The sequence below is a fragment of the Protopterus annectens genome, chromosome 8.part1, assembly GCF_019279795.1.
Source record: "Protopterus annectens isolate FY-2018-M chromosome 8.part1, PAN1.0, whole genome shotgun sequence".
Taxonomy (NCBI): Eukaryota; Metazoa; Chordata; order Ceratodontiformes; family Protopteridae; genus Protopterus; species Protopterus annectens.
The window spans coordinates 33,178,342-33,193,341 of NC_056742.1; positions in this window are offsets into that span (position 1 = coordinate 33,178,342).

Here is a 15,000-nt window from a genome sequence, read left to right on the forward strand (position 1 = left end):
TCAACACAAAAGCTTCTGCATGTGTGTTATTCACAGACTTTTGGTGTGTGCCACCCAGTACACCTACCATTGTCCACTGTACAAGAGCTGCTTACATCAGCCACCATGCACTTATCTGTAAACACCCCTCAGACCTATCAGCCATGTGGCACATGCAAAAACTGTTATACAGACCTGTTACTTGTGTTCAGCTATACCCTGGGGATATGACACAGTCAGTGTGTTATCACACTGCCACACCCCTTGTAGGAAAGGACAGCAGGCCAACATCCTCCTGACACACAGACACCTATAACAAAAACAGAATACAGTATGGAGACCACATTCGGTCAGTATTAATAACAGCAATAATGCATCATGGCTGGACAGCTACACACCCTGATGTGTAAACATTAAACATGCCAGCTGACACTTTAAACAGCATTACATTGCTAAACTGTAGTACAGTCACGCTGTGCATCAGGACCATATTAGCATGTCCCTCCATCGATGGTATGGATGACAGTGATGTGGCATAGGTCTCATCATATGCACAGGGTGTGGTGTGGGTTTGCCAGAGGTCTAGGTTGAGCCATTTGGTTGACATCATGTGTGTGGGTTAGGGGTTGTTCATTAAATGGGCCGTGCAGAGGTGGTGTGTGTATGTATGGAGATGCCCTAGCTCTGATGGTGATGTGTGTGTATGGATACACACATTTCTGCCATGTGGCTGTCCTATACAGGGGTATGTTGGACAGCTGCAGACCACAAATGGCAGGGTGTACAGTTCACTGTGTCCAGCCATGGACACGGGAACTGGCCCTGCCAGGGGTTGCACGGGCACCACCAGGCAGAAGCCCAGACATGGTACTCTACCTTGATGATGACAACTGTCTGCTGGATCTGTGTCCCTGTTGGGACTAGCCAGGACCATGTGCCCATGGTCTGCTGTGTCATGGTGTGGACAGCACCCCCCTGCAGTGAAATTGATGGTACTGACACTATAGGAGCAGGAGTGAGATGTTGCATGGCTATGTAGACCTTCTGCTGTTCGTGGTGCTGTCCCACATCCACATGACCGATGCCCTACTCCCACCACATGCTCTTGCACAGACATCCCATGGTTGAGGATTGCCACCATCTCACCCAACCGTCTATCTATGACCATGCATAACAATGGTGGGCATCTGCAAGATCACAGATGTTGTCACGTACAGCAGGTAGGGTAGCCCTATGGAGCCTCAGACCATCTCTGGTGTAATGTTCAATGCTTGTTTGTTTCTCCATGATGGTCCAAACATGCATCTGGTGACACCTGCCATGGCGCTTGTGGCAGGGGCATGATGTGCAGCAGTCCTTCTATGAGCACCCCTGTCCATCTGTCTGTATGAGACCTCACCTGCTATCTATCTATGGCTGGTGTCTACAGGCACACTTGCCATAGTCACCACACATTCCTGTCCCATGCCACTACCCACCAACTGTCCCTCATCTATGGTCACTGGTGATGGGGTATGTGTGGGCATTGTGACTGTGCATGAGGATGGGGTAGAAAAAAGTGGGATACTAGCCAATGTCACAGATTCGGCACCTGACAACCCTGCCTGTGCCTCACTATGCCTAGCATCATTGTCAGAGTCTGCAGAGACACTGACATCAGTTTCCCCACTAGAGGGACCCAGGCCCACATCGCCACCTGTGAGGGGAAGACAATATATGTAAATTAATACCTGTAAATTATGGTTTACTTACACACACACACACACACACACACACACACACACACACACACACACACACACACACATACACTTTCAGGTGAGGTGGCACAAAGAGATTACACAGACCTCACATTACCCAACAGTTGACATGCATGGACACATGGCACTCAACACCATGCATTGCAGCCATTCTTAATCCCTGTTACTATCAAAATACATCTCTGGGATGCATGAATCATGTTAGTAGGTGATGTCCCTTCCCCTAGAACACACCGCACCCATGTACACATTATTGTTGTGCACCTGTATCTGTATACCATACCTCACAACTGTACAAATCATTGCTGAATGTCTAGATGTATGGCAGTTATGCCTGCTCTGTTCCTCACAAACCCCATGTGTTTGTCTGACACATAACTGGGATAATATGAGGACTGATGTCACTAATTAATGACTGACATTTGATTTGCAGATCTCATCATCAGCAGTGCATGTATGTGCAATTTACACCAATGACTTAAAAAGCTTAATGTGGATACGAGGAGAGTACAAACCTGTTGACATGCCAGCCTCTTCTACAATATGAAATTGGGCCACAGTACTGCATTTGAAAATATTACACACAACCCTGATATGTGACATATAACCTGTGCAATCCAATCAAGAATCAAATAAATGTGTTAGTCATAAACATACTGAATGAGATGTGTACAATATGGGGGTTGCATAAATGTGAACACCCTTAAACCAATGGTTTGTTGAAGCACCTGTTAAGTGAACTACAGCAGTCACTATTCCTGGTAAGGGTATAGTAGCATGGCGCATCTTGACCTGGCATTATTTGGTCTTTTTTTCCTTACAAAGGTCCCACAACTCTGCCAGATTGCAAGGCCATCTCATGTGCACAGCCCTTGGAGGTCACACAGGGGCTTTGCTATTGCTGTTGAGTCTGGGGTATGTCTGGCTCAATTCATAACCTTGAATGTGTTCAGATATAGCCATTCTTAGCTAACTTTGGATGTATGCTTCAGTTCACTGTTGTATTTGAAGCTGAAACCCCTCTCCACCATCAGCCTTATTGCAGATGCTTGACAATTGTGGGCCATATGTGAGTGTTATTTTGCAGTGTTCAAAATCCCCTTCACCATGTCTACAGGCCGAGTTTCAGCTAATGAGCAGCAATCCTAAAGGTCTACACTGGCACCAGCAAGTTTCAAGTTGGGGATGGTGGCCCTGATGTGAAGTGAGGTATTGCTTGTGCACCACAAATATCTCTATGAATACTGTCTGTAGGTTTGAACCTTGGTGTCATGACACCATTACACATTGCAACACATGCCTTAATGTTATGCTTTTGCTACCTGTACACACCCCTGGATGGTGTTTCTTGTGGGGAAAATCATCCGTCTACTTACCCTACTCCATAGGCCACACTTATACAGAATTCAGGCGATTGTTGCCACCTGTACTACGCAGGCAGTACTTGCTAGACATTTCTGCAACTCTCTCAGTGTTGCTGCATGTCTCCTGGCAGCCTCCCTGATCATTTTTCTACATGTTTTGTCATCTGTTTTGGATGGGCATCTGGTTCTTTTCAACATCACTGTTGTCCCATATTTAATACACCTCTAGATCACTCTCTGCACTGTTTTCCATGGTATATTGAATGGTAAGGTAATGTTTTTTTCCCTACTCCTGACTGCTACATTTCAGATATGGGATCCATTTGATGCTTAGTAAGATGTGTGCAAGCCATGGCTGCTTCTGTTGCAGGCAACTGAGGAAGTGTCATGAATATACTTCTTGGACAGCAGACCATTACTTGGTGTGACATTGAGGCCCATCTAATTGATGGCAAGTGTGTCCTTAAGTAGAGTGAGTGCTGTCAGTACATCACAAGCTGCCTCCACAATATGTTATTTTGAATGTGTGCACACGTATAAATCCAGTGTTTTGTAAGGTTTGTATACCCCAATGTTGTTGCACTAACATATAATTCTATTTTACACATTAATTGTTCATGTTAGGATCACATTACAGGTTGTAAAAAGTGTGGAATGTATTATTGTGGTCTGTCATACATATCAGGAACAGCTGACATATTAATAGGTGTGTGTACACTGTTGTATCCACTGTATAAGGGTAATGTTTCATACATGTCCCTACTGTAGCCCATTTGTCCCACTATTTTGTTTGTCTCTGTCCACACATCTTGCACTAACAGGTTGTGAGGTATACTGCAGGAATCATACATACCCCTCAATATGACACCATGGTGACCACTGTGATGCAGTGCAGTTAACACCAACAAAACTGAACACGTACATCATGCATTATGGGTAGGTGTGATAAATGTGTGCATGGCAAATAGCATGTAATTAACATGGCCAGTGTATTGGCAAACCTCAACAAAACAATTCCATGCTCACCAGCTACAGGCTGCTGCCCCAGTTGTATACCAGAGGGACCTAAATAGTTGTTGGAGTGAGGTAATGTCAGTAGCCACTGATGTGGCCTTGGTACCGGGTGAAAGCAGCATTTCAGCACATTAACAGTACAGCCCCCAATACTACAAAATATGCTGGCCATCACCACAGATGTACACGTCTGTGCATTACTAAACACGAGCAAGACCTACTATCTCATCTGACAAATGCATGTAGATACTGTACAGATAGAAATGGATAAGCAACAGTGTTCTAGTAATGTGCACTGGGGCCTTGCCTGCAAATTCCTCATCCATTGAGTGGGTGTAGCCCACCTCCACATGCTTTTCTCAGCTTCATGGGTTATGCGTTGGGTGGGTGCCCCAAGGGTGGCGAGACGCTTCTTGGTGGGTGCCAGTGGGGGCTGGATGGCTGGGTCCTCACCTGTGGCTAGCCGGTCCCTCACTACAGCAGAAGCCCATTGATGGGCATGGCAGATGAGGTCAATGGCCTGAAGCCACACCTGCTCATAAGTTCTGCTGTGCAGGCCGGCATCATTTGCCCTGCGGACCAGATCATTCCACAGGGTGGTCTTCTCCAGCACATCTTGTGCTCTCCATCCAAATAATAGGCCATAATGTTTGATCACAAATTGGTGATGATGTCATTTTCCCCAACAGAGAATCCTGGGAGGCAAGGCTTCTGCATGTTACCTGGAAGACTTAAACAGGAAAAAAGGTCACAGGACCTCATACGGTTGTCAAATTGCACATCAACAGTGGATATTACTTGTAAATAATCCAAACTACATCATAACCCTCCAATCTATCATGGCTATAGCAGCTTGCATTACACTCTGGCCCTGAGCTATCTTATTCCCCCTAGTGTTGGACACTTAGTTGCATAATCCTCCATTCTCCATTCATTTCTCAGTAGAGAGATGACAGTGGCCATCTTCCATGTGGATGGTGTGTTGATTCCGGCAAGTCTATGTTTGACTGTGGTGTGTGATGGAGCTGTGAGCACATGCCTGAGTTCATGTAGGAGGCGGACAGTGATGTTATTATGCCCCATGGAAATTTGCATCAGTAGGCAATATGTACATGCTCACCATTGCTGAGTGAAGGAGTGTGGTTGATGTGCATATCCCCCTATACAACTGGGGTGGACTGTGGCGATGTTCCCACATAACCTGTCTGTTGCAGGTTGCCTATATCCATGGCATGTGTATGAGGTGTGCTTTGCCACCAGTACAGGGTGAATTGTGTTGTTGCCTCTGAGACTGACAACATATGTGGAGACACTGTTGCAATTGTCCCTGGTGGTGTGGATATGTCTGATTTGTAGTCATAGTCAGCCTTACAGGAAGTCACCAGTGAACTTGCGTGCTTGCAGAGATAGAGGTGGACATGCTTCCAAGTGTGTGGTTTATGTATTGCTACTATCCACCAAAGGGGATTACTCTACCTTGGTGGAGGCTGGTTTTACAGGTCAGGTACTGCTGAGTCCATATAGCTACAGTGGATATAAAGTGTACACACCCCTGTTACAATGCCTGGTATTTGTGCAATTGAAACATGACACCACAATAACTCATTTCAAAAGAATTCCCACCTATAATGTGACCTATAACTTGTACAATTCAATTGAAAACATAACAATCTGGTCTGTGAAAACATATGGAAATAATAATCAGTACAATAAGCCAGTTGAATGAGTGTGCACACCCTTAAACTGATATGTTGCATATTCACCTCTTGAGATGGTTACAGCATTCATTTGTCTTGGTTTGGACTCTAACATCATGGCAAATCTTCACTTGGCAATAGTTGCTCACCTTCCTAGAAATGCCTTTGTTTGTTTTCAATGGAATTGTAGGTTAGGGGTCACATTCAAGATGAGAAACATTTTGAAATTATTTTCTGTGGTCTCATTGTCATATAGCACAGAAACCTGGCATTCCAACAGGGGTGTGCATACTTGTGATATCCACTGTATATACGTGTTGATATAGCTGTTAGTGGTAGACATGAACAGAGGGTCATAACACAGTTGGAAACTTCTCCGATTACTCCCTGATAATCATGCCTACTGTAGTACCCATATCAGTATCATGGCAATGCAACAACCAGTAGCTGTACACATTTATGTCTGTTGTATACACTGACACTGATATTACGCACGTGTGCAACATGCACAACCTATGTACCTGACTCCTTGAAACCCATATTATTAGTTTTGTAACTTCCAGCTGAACATGCACATACATACATGTGCTCACGGGATACCTGGTATACATTTATGTTCTATGGTAGTATGGCACACTGTATTTACAGTCTTGCTGCTCAATCATACTTCTCAACCTGTTATAGCAGGACGTCTGGCCAATGGCACACATAAATGTGTGACAAAAGGGATATCAATATTGATGTTGTATTGATATAGCTGCACCATACATTAGTAAGTTCATTGCACAGTAGGATTTGACATCACTGTGACAACCTGGAAGATGTCAAACAGTCATAAGTAGGCTATTATGATACATTGTGATTGCTCACAGAGTTGCCAGTGGTTTGGCTGACATAACACAGGTATATGTGTATGTGACTACAGATATCAGTCACAAATGTGCTTATTGTCCAGCAGAACACTGTACAGTTGAATGTTATTAATTCACTATATCACATGCAGTTCAATACACATGTCTACAACAGTACTTAACTATGCATATGCCCTATATAGGTCTCTTAGATTTACAAGACAAACATGTATCATACTCATATTCACAGATAACATATGGATAAGGACAACATCCCATTAACTGGCCTAGCAGTGGCACAGTCACAAATGTTCGACAGACACTCCTGTGGTTGTCATATGTGAGCTGTCCTTTCCCAGGGTGAGTCAGGCTCCTGAGCTGTGATCCTATCTTGCAACCTCTTAGAGCATCACATCTGGACAAAGCCTAAAATGATGGGGGGGGGGGGAAATAGGGACAGATTTTAAATATTCCTGTTACAAACCTAGGAAGTTTGTAGAGTAATACATTTTGAATTACCATGAATATTCTTAAGGATGTGGAATCTTAAACTCAAGTGTTTGTCATAACTTGATGACTTCAATCCTCAGCTATTTGCCAGAAAAGTACAGATTTAAGGAGGAACAGACAAAAAACTATGATGGGAAAATCTGGACATTCTGTGAAGATCTGTACAGTTGAGAGGTATGGCTGTGATCTCTCCCACTGCAGAGAGAGACAGATGCTATGGACATAGCAACTGTTCAGCAGGACATTAGTACAGCAAGTCTTGTTGGGACATATAGTCTTCCAAATCATATTTGCCATTATTACAGACTCTCTCTCTCTCTCTCTCTCTCTCTCTCTGGCTACAGCTGGTTTAAATAGGTGGCAGAATGTTTGTTGTAGGTGATGCTTATGACCAGGTGTTCCCCACTTGATAACTGCATGCAGAGCAGCTGTGTAGTTCTTCCAATAGCCAGTGTCATGACAATACACTCCTATAATTGAGTACTCCTTGTTGGCATTGGCCATTTCCCTTACTTGTGAGGAAGACATCCTGGTAGTGTGTGAGTTAATACCTCTTACAACAAGATTTGTGGAGACAAGCCAACTAAAGTGTGGAGAAGGGTCAAGACTTAGGGGCAGAATGTAAGTATTTCTGTTATATGTTTGGAATACTGCTAGTTTAACAGGGTTTATCTGAACATGCTACTTCTGCATGGGTTTCAGTCTGACAAAGTTCTGTCTCTGTATAGCTCTTAACTGTAGGGCTATCCACATAATGGACACAGTTAAGCCTATGTTTGGTCTGTTCCCAAGATAGGTGTTGTCCTTGGCAAATCAGTAGCATACTCTGGTGATTGCAATCTGTAAATGCTGACATCCATTTGTTTTTCTGACTTTATATCCCTCAGAAAAGATATGTTACAACAAACGCTGTAACACCGGCAACTTTCTCAGTGTATAACAGCAATATTTCAAGTATGGCCATTTATTTGGGCCTCTGTCCACCAATTATGTCAGGCTTTGTCCAGATGTCATACAGTTGGAGGTTGATAGGTATAATGGTCTATCATTATTTAGTGCTGTCATTCCTGCTGAGGGGAAAGGCTGGAAAACATGTTGAAGTCTGTACATTCAAGCGGTTGGTGTATAGAGAAAGCTCTTAAATTCCCTTTGCAACATATTTTATGTGGGGGAGAGTAACACATGTTTTAAAACTAGGCTGTTAGAACATGTGAGACATATTACTGATAAGAAAGATGACAGTTTTACAGGCATACATTTGAATAAATCTCACCATGGGGACAGTAGTGGGTTCAAGGTACTGTTTTTGAAAAGGTCTGTTCCTCAGTTTGATGAAACATTCATAAAAAGACAACTGTTATGTACAGAAGCAATGTATTAATATTAAATGTGATACTTTATCCCCCTTCATGCCCCAAGATTCTCACTAAACCTTTCTAAACATACTGGAAAATATTAATATACAACCAAACACCCTAATACTGGGTGATTTCAACTACCCTGCCATTAACTGGGAAAACTACTCATGTACCAACACCTTTGCCCAACGGTTCTTGGAATTCATAAATTCCAATGCTATGGATCAACTAATCCATAGTCCCACCAGGGGCTCCAATATCCCAGACCCGGTCATTAACAACATGGGAAATCGATGTTCCACACCTATGGTCACCCCCTCATTGGTCAGGTCAGGCCATAAGCTAATCACCCTTAACATCCACATCCCACTCCCACCCCCCCCCAGTAACGAAACCTCCATAAAAAACTTCTCCAAAGCCAACTTCATGCTACTCAAGTCAGACGTTACAAACTTCATGACACCCATGCAGACGGGTACTGAAAGTTTGTCTGCTGAGTCCTACATTGAGGCACTGTACGAGCACATCCACTCATCATACCTCTCAACCTGGAAACATCAAAAATCTGGACAAGGGTCATGAAAAATAGGTACAAATCTGTATGCTGATTAACATCCAATTTGCATACATAATTATATAGCCCCACCCACCCCCGTGGAATTGTGGGATACCAAATTTCAAACACAAACTGAAGAACAGGCAACCAAAATATGGCACCAAAGTCCCCCTGAATGCAGCCATTCCAATGTCCCATTACCTGGCTATTTCGCCCCATTTACCATAAACACTAATGTGTACATACTGCTTTACTTCTACAATGATCATTTAGATTTTATTTTTACAGCACAACAATGCACAAACACTAACAGACATTTGGTAAACAAATCAATACTGTCTCACAATGAAAATAGACTTGGCATTAAAACTTCTCTGCCCTTGAAACTCATATTTATTGAAACAGCATTAAAACCCACACCACATCCAAAGAAAATGCATCTGGCCAGTGGTAGATAAAGATTATCTTTGGGCTGTTTTCAAATCATTGGTCCCTTGCACACAAAACACGAAACATACATGCGTTCTTTTATTTGATACACCTTCCTGATTTTACTAAATTATATTCCTTGTATAAGACAGAGCGCATTTTAAATTTATTGTTTGAGCATTTTTCCAGTAGACTGTACTGTAGGCAATGAAACAAAATGCATGAACCAATGACAAAACTGCCCAATTCAGAACATTTCCATCATAAAAGTCTACTCAAACTTCTACAATCCACCAGTATCAGTGAATATGCACAATCTCTGCAGAAGTAAAAGTCATCTAAATAATTCCACATTAAAGAGATCTGTAACTAATGAAGTTGCTACTAGTAAACAACCTTATACAGTTCATTGTTTCATCTACAAATAAAGTGTCTGTTGCTCTTGAGGAATAAATTGCCTGTGTTATATTAAAAAAATCATAGGCTAGTAATTCTGTAATAAGGAATGTAGGCCCAAAAACTAGGGACACATTTTAAATATTGTTTGTATAATCTTGGAAAGTTGCTAGAATAAGAGGTTTTCTGTTCCCATGCCTTTTCTGGAAGATAGGAAGACTGAAACTTAAATGATCATCATTATTTAGTGAATTCAGTTCTCACTGATGTGCTAGAAAACCAGAAATTAAGAGGAACAGACCAATTGAATCACAAGGAATCACAAGCACTCTGCAAGTGATTTACACACACCTGCTAAAGCAACTCTGCAAATGATTTACACACACCTGCTAAAGCAACTCTGCAAATGATTTATACACACCTGCTAAAGCAACTCTCCAAATGATTTACACACACCTGCTAAAGTACCTCTGAAATAATTTACACACACCTGCTAATGCACCTCTGAAATAATTTACACACACATGCTAATGCACCTCTGCAAATGATTTACACACACCTGTTAATGTACCTCTGCAAATGATTTACACACCTGCTAAAGCAGTCTGCAAATAATGAAATCATAGTTCTGCAAATAAAAAGCACTCTGCAAATAGTTGTGCTAAATAACGAGCACTCTGCAAATAACGAGGGAATTGCTCTGCTAAAAAACGAGCACACACTACCTAAATCATAGTTATGCAAATGAGGTAATCACAGTGCTAACATAAATAAATGGTGTGGACTGGCTGTAGCAACACTCTGCTTATATCACACACAGATACACAGTTCTGCAAATAACATGGGAAACTAGAATCTGCTTAAGAATCTGCTTACAAAGATAAACGGAGTGGACTGGCAGTAGCAAAACTTTACTTAAATCACAGATACACAGTTCTGCAAATATCTGCTTAGATAAAATAAATCATAGTTCTACAAATAATGAGCACTCTGAAAATAGCTGTGCTAAAAAACAAGCACTCTGCAAACAGGGCCGGTGTTAGCATTTTGGGGGCCCCCAGCAAATGTCATGTTGGGGGCCCCTTGGCCACTTTCAGTCTAAGTATCACCCTGTCACTGCCACTACTTCTATCCATCTTTTTAGTTCATGCTGCAGGCTTTTAGGAGTAGTACACACAGACTGACCTTTAGCTACAATGATCTTATTACAACAGGCATACATACCACACTGTGTTGGCCCATCTCACAAAGGGACATTTACAGTTACTGCCATTTAGGTTTAACAAGGATACATTACAACAACTCTATGTACAGGACAAAACTAATATGCAATGGAACCCTAGGCACTGGTTACTGTTTACAAACACACACACCCTCCAGAGTTCCCCTCTGTTTTCCCCATGTTGGGCTTCCCACTTATGCATATTACTTTTTTTCTTCCATTTCTCACATTTTACCTTTTTTCTTCAACTTTTACAAGAAGCCATAACTTTATATATGCTCTAAAGTGCTTTTTAAGTTTATTTTTTTTCTTTTTACCCAATGATGGCTTGAACAGAAGTGATGATTAAGTAAAGAAATTCAATGTTGCTGTTCAACTTTAGTTTTCCTTCTGTCTTTTCGATATACTTTCTTGACCAAGTCAGCATAGTAATAACCATTTAGGAAATAACTCCATTAAGCCGCTGCCCACAGAAGCTAGAGCATTTCCCAACCTTTTAATCCAAAAGTGGCCTAAACAAAAATTGTGAGTAAGAAAAAAGAATTTCAGTCTTTTTTTCTTTCAGTGAAGACATAAGTTGTACCTAAGATTTAAAATTCAAAGCTGACAAAAATAGAAGCTCCAAGTAAATTAAAAAGTCAATTGTGAGGATACACGAATCCTGTATGGGAACACTGTCTGCATCACTAATCCTCCCAAAAAGACAGTCACTGCCTATGCAACCCTCTGGTGTTAGATTGGGATGAAAGCAGAGGTTCAAATGGCCACAGTCATGTATTTCAAGTGACTGCTGAAATACATATATATAGCATGCCTACTAACTCCTCGATCCTAACCCCAAAGGCAACCAGCTGTATATGTGTCTGATGTCTGATTGTGAGTAAAGTGAAAATAAATAATGATTGCAGTAATGTATTCTACTTTGCTGCTACCAGGCAGTACGCTGCTCCTACAGGAGCTAAAGTAACTTTCTTTGTATACCTCTGAGGTCTGTTAGAAAAGTAAAGGAAATGATGACCACACAATCCCCAGCACCCACATAACCTATGGTAAATGTCTGTACACAAACATCTGAGCAGGGATGTTTTAGAATGTTTGTGGTTGAGGACAGAGGCTATTATCAGTTTTATACTAACAGGATCATATCATATAACTCCATCCAGGCTAAAGAGTGCAATCTGAAAATGAAAGCATTTTTTTCTCCTCATTTTTCCTCAACCAAAAACAGCTTTTTTTGGGGTCCCCACAGTCAAGGATGATTAAGGGAGCCCCCTGTATCTATTTATACAGTCTAGGGACTAGAGGCCACCCGATACCTAGAAGATCTAAGTGTCTGAATGCCTATAACATACATTATGCCTTACTTTTGAAATATAATCACTTGTTAGCTACATTTTTTATTGATACCCAGAAGAATAACATGTGTGTTCCGGCATTATTGGATGTGTGCATTGATAAAAATCAGTGATATTCTACACATGCACACACACACACACACACACACACACACATCACAGCAATGTTAATTTTGTACTTATTTCAGCAAGTATATTGTACAACACTAGTACTGCTACACAAGATCAGTGACTGCTGTTTAGCAGTCATCAAACAGCAACAGGGATAAGACAATTTTATTTACCTCAGTAAGTAGTAAATTAATACCTATCACTATCCCTGATTTCACAGATATTCCTGATTTTGTCTTATAATTTTATTCTGTCACACTAAATCAAGTAATCAGAGTTTTACACTTATTGTCTAAAAAATGCATGTTGATGCAAATGTGTTATTCTATTAACTTTTTCAAAGTGACTTAGAGTAATATATAAAATGTGCTCCTCATTTTGAGACTTTATTATGCTATTATTTTTATCACTGAACAGAATTCTTCAGCAAAGACGTTGAGAGTTATAGTATCAGTTGCTCTGCCAGTATGTATAAAAACCCTGAAAACGAAACCATCCCTGAAGATTAGAAGCATCAGCTCTTCTTAAACTCCACAGTTTGCAATGAGATCGGTCACCCTGGGCTGCTGATCTCTCTAGTGCTTACTTTGCTTATGTTCATTACAACTTTGTCCTAACAGGGTCATATTTCAGTCCTGTTCACGTTAAAGAGTGTAATTGAAAATTAATAAATTTTTTCTCCTTATTTTTCCCCAACCAACAGCAGCTTTTGTGGGGCCCCGCAGTCAATGAGGATTAAGGGCTCCTGCAGCCACAGTTATTGCAGGTACCTAAAACTGGCTATGTTGTTAATTTTAGTGATGAGGATGTCCACCAACAGGGCTTAACTAGGCTGGAGCATTATATCATTGGTAAAATATTTAATGAAATTGTAAAGTTTGTTACTTGACAAAATATTGTTACTATAACTAAAGATCTTTGAATTTTGAAGGAGATAAATACGAGTTATTGTTACTTACCTAGTTTAAGTATACAAGCTTGCTGTACTAGCTTTTGTTGGTTTGACAGACATGTTACAAAATATCAAGATAACATAAGTTGCAGTGATTGGGGGGCCCCCGGAACCAGGGGGCCCCCAGCGACCGCAGGGTTCGCTGGTGCCTAAAACCGGCTATGTCTGCAAATAACAAGGAAATCACTCTGCTAAATAACAAGCACACACTCTACTTAAATCATAGTTCTGCAACTCTGCAAATAAGGAGGGAATCACTCTGCTTACATAAATACATGGAGCAGACTGGCAGTAGCAATACTCCACTTAAATCAAGCACGAAAACACAGTTCACTAATTAACATGGGAATCTGCTTACAAAGATAAATGGAGTGGACTAGCAGTAAATCACGGATACACAGTTCTACAAATATCTGCTTGCTTACGCAGATACATGGAGCAGACTGGCAGCAATAAGTAGAGTAAAAGTTACTTGCCCTCCTAGTGCTGATAGATTTTTGCCATTAGTGTCTGCTGCCATTATTTGCTGTTAGTGTCTGCTTCTTGGTGGTGCTGTGGTAGTGTTGTCGCCTCACAGTTAGATGTTGCCCGTTCGATTCTCAGTTAGAGCGTCTTCTGTGTAGCGACATGCATGAATGGGCGTTCCTTCATTGAAGGTTGTGCATTAGGCCAGGCAAGCCAGTATGTAAAAATCTACTGCCAATCATTAGCAGACCAGAGTTCCGCTGTGGCGACCCCTAACCGGGAAAAGCCGAAAGACAGTGTCTGCTTCTAAAGTGCACTGAGTAATAGATTCACAGTTCAAAGTTCTGCAAACCATTCACTCTGTTTAAATCACTGAATAATAATGGATACAAATGAGGGAATTGCTCTGCTTAAATAGATAAATGGAGTGGACTGGCAGTAATAACCAATAACTACAGTAAAACGTGCCCCCCAGCACTGAATAAAATTAACGATAAGAAACAACACATACACAGTTCTGCTGCACCGATGAACCATCTGGTCTTCTTAAGCTATAAATAGATTTCTTGCCGTACATATGCAGTTCTTCTTATATTTTCATTATACACTAGGCCCTTAGTGTTCATTTGTATCAGATAGCATAGCATGCAGTTCTTTTTTTTTTTTTTACCTGAAGCTGGATGCTGAGCCCATTTCTCATCCTCTTAATGTGGGCAGACATTGCAAAACATTTAAATTGTTCTGTATTCCCTCCAAAACAGTTCAAGATAGCACTCCAGTGGCTGATGTCATTCATACACACCTTGTAGGCTGGTGATGCATGGTGACGTCAGCCATAAGTTTAAAGTTGTACCAAAAAAATAAATAAATAAATTATCCAAAAAAAATCAGGAATTAAAGGGGCCACTCAGGGATTCGTGGCACCCCATTATTTTGCTGTCAGAACCGGTAAATGCTGAGTAATTCAGCATGATAGAGAGG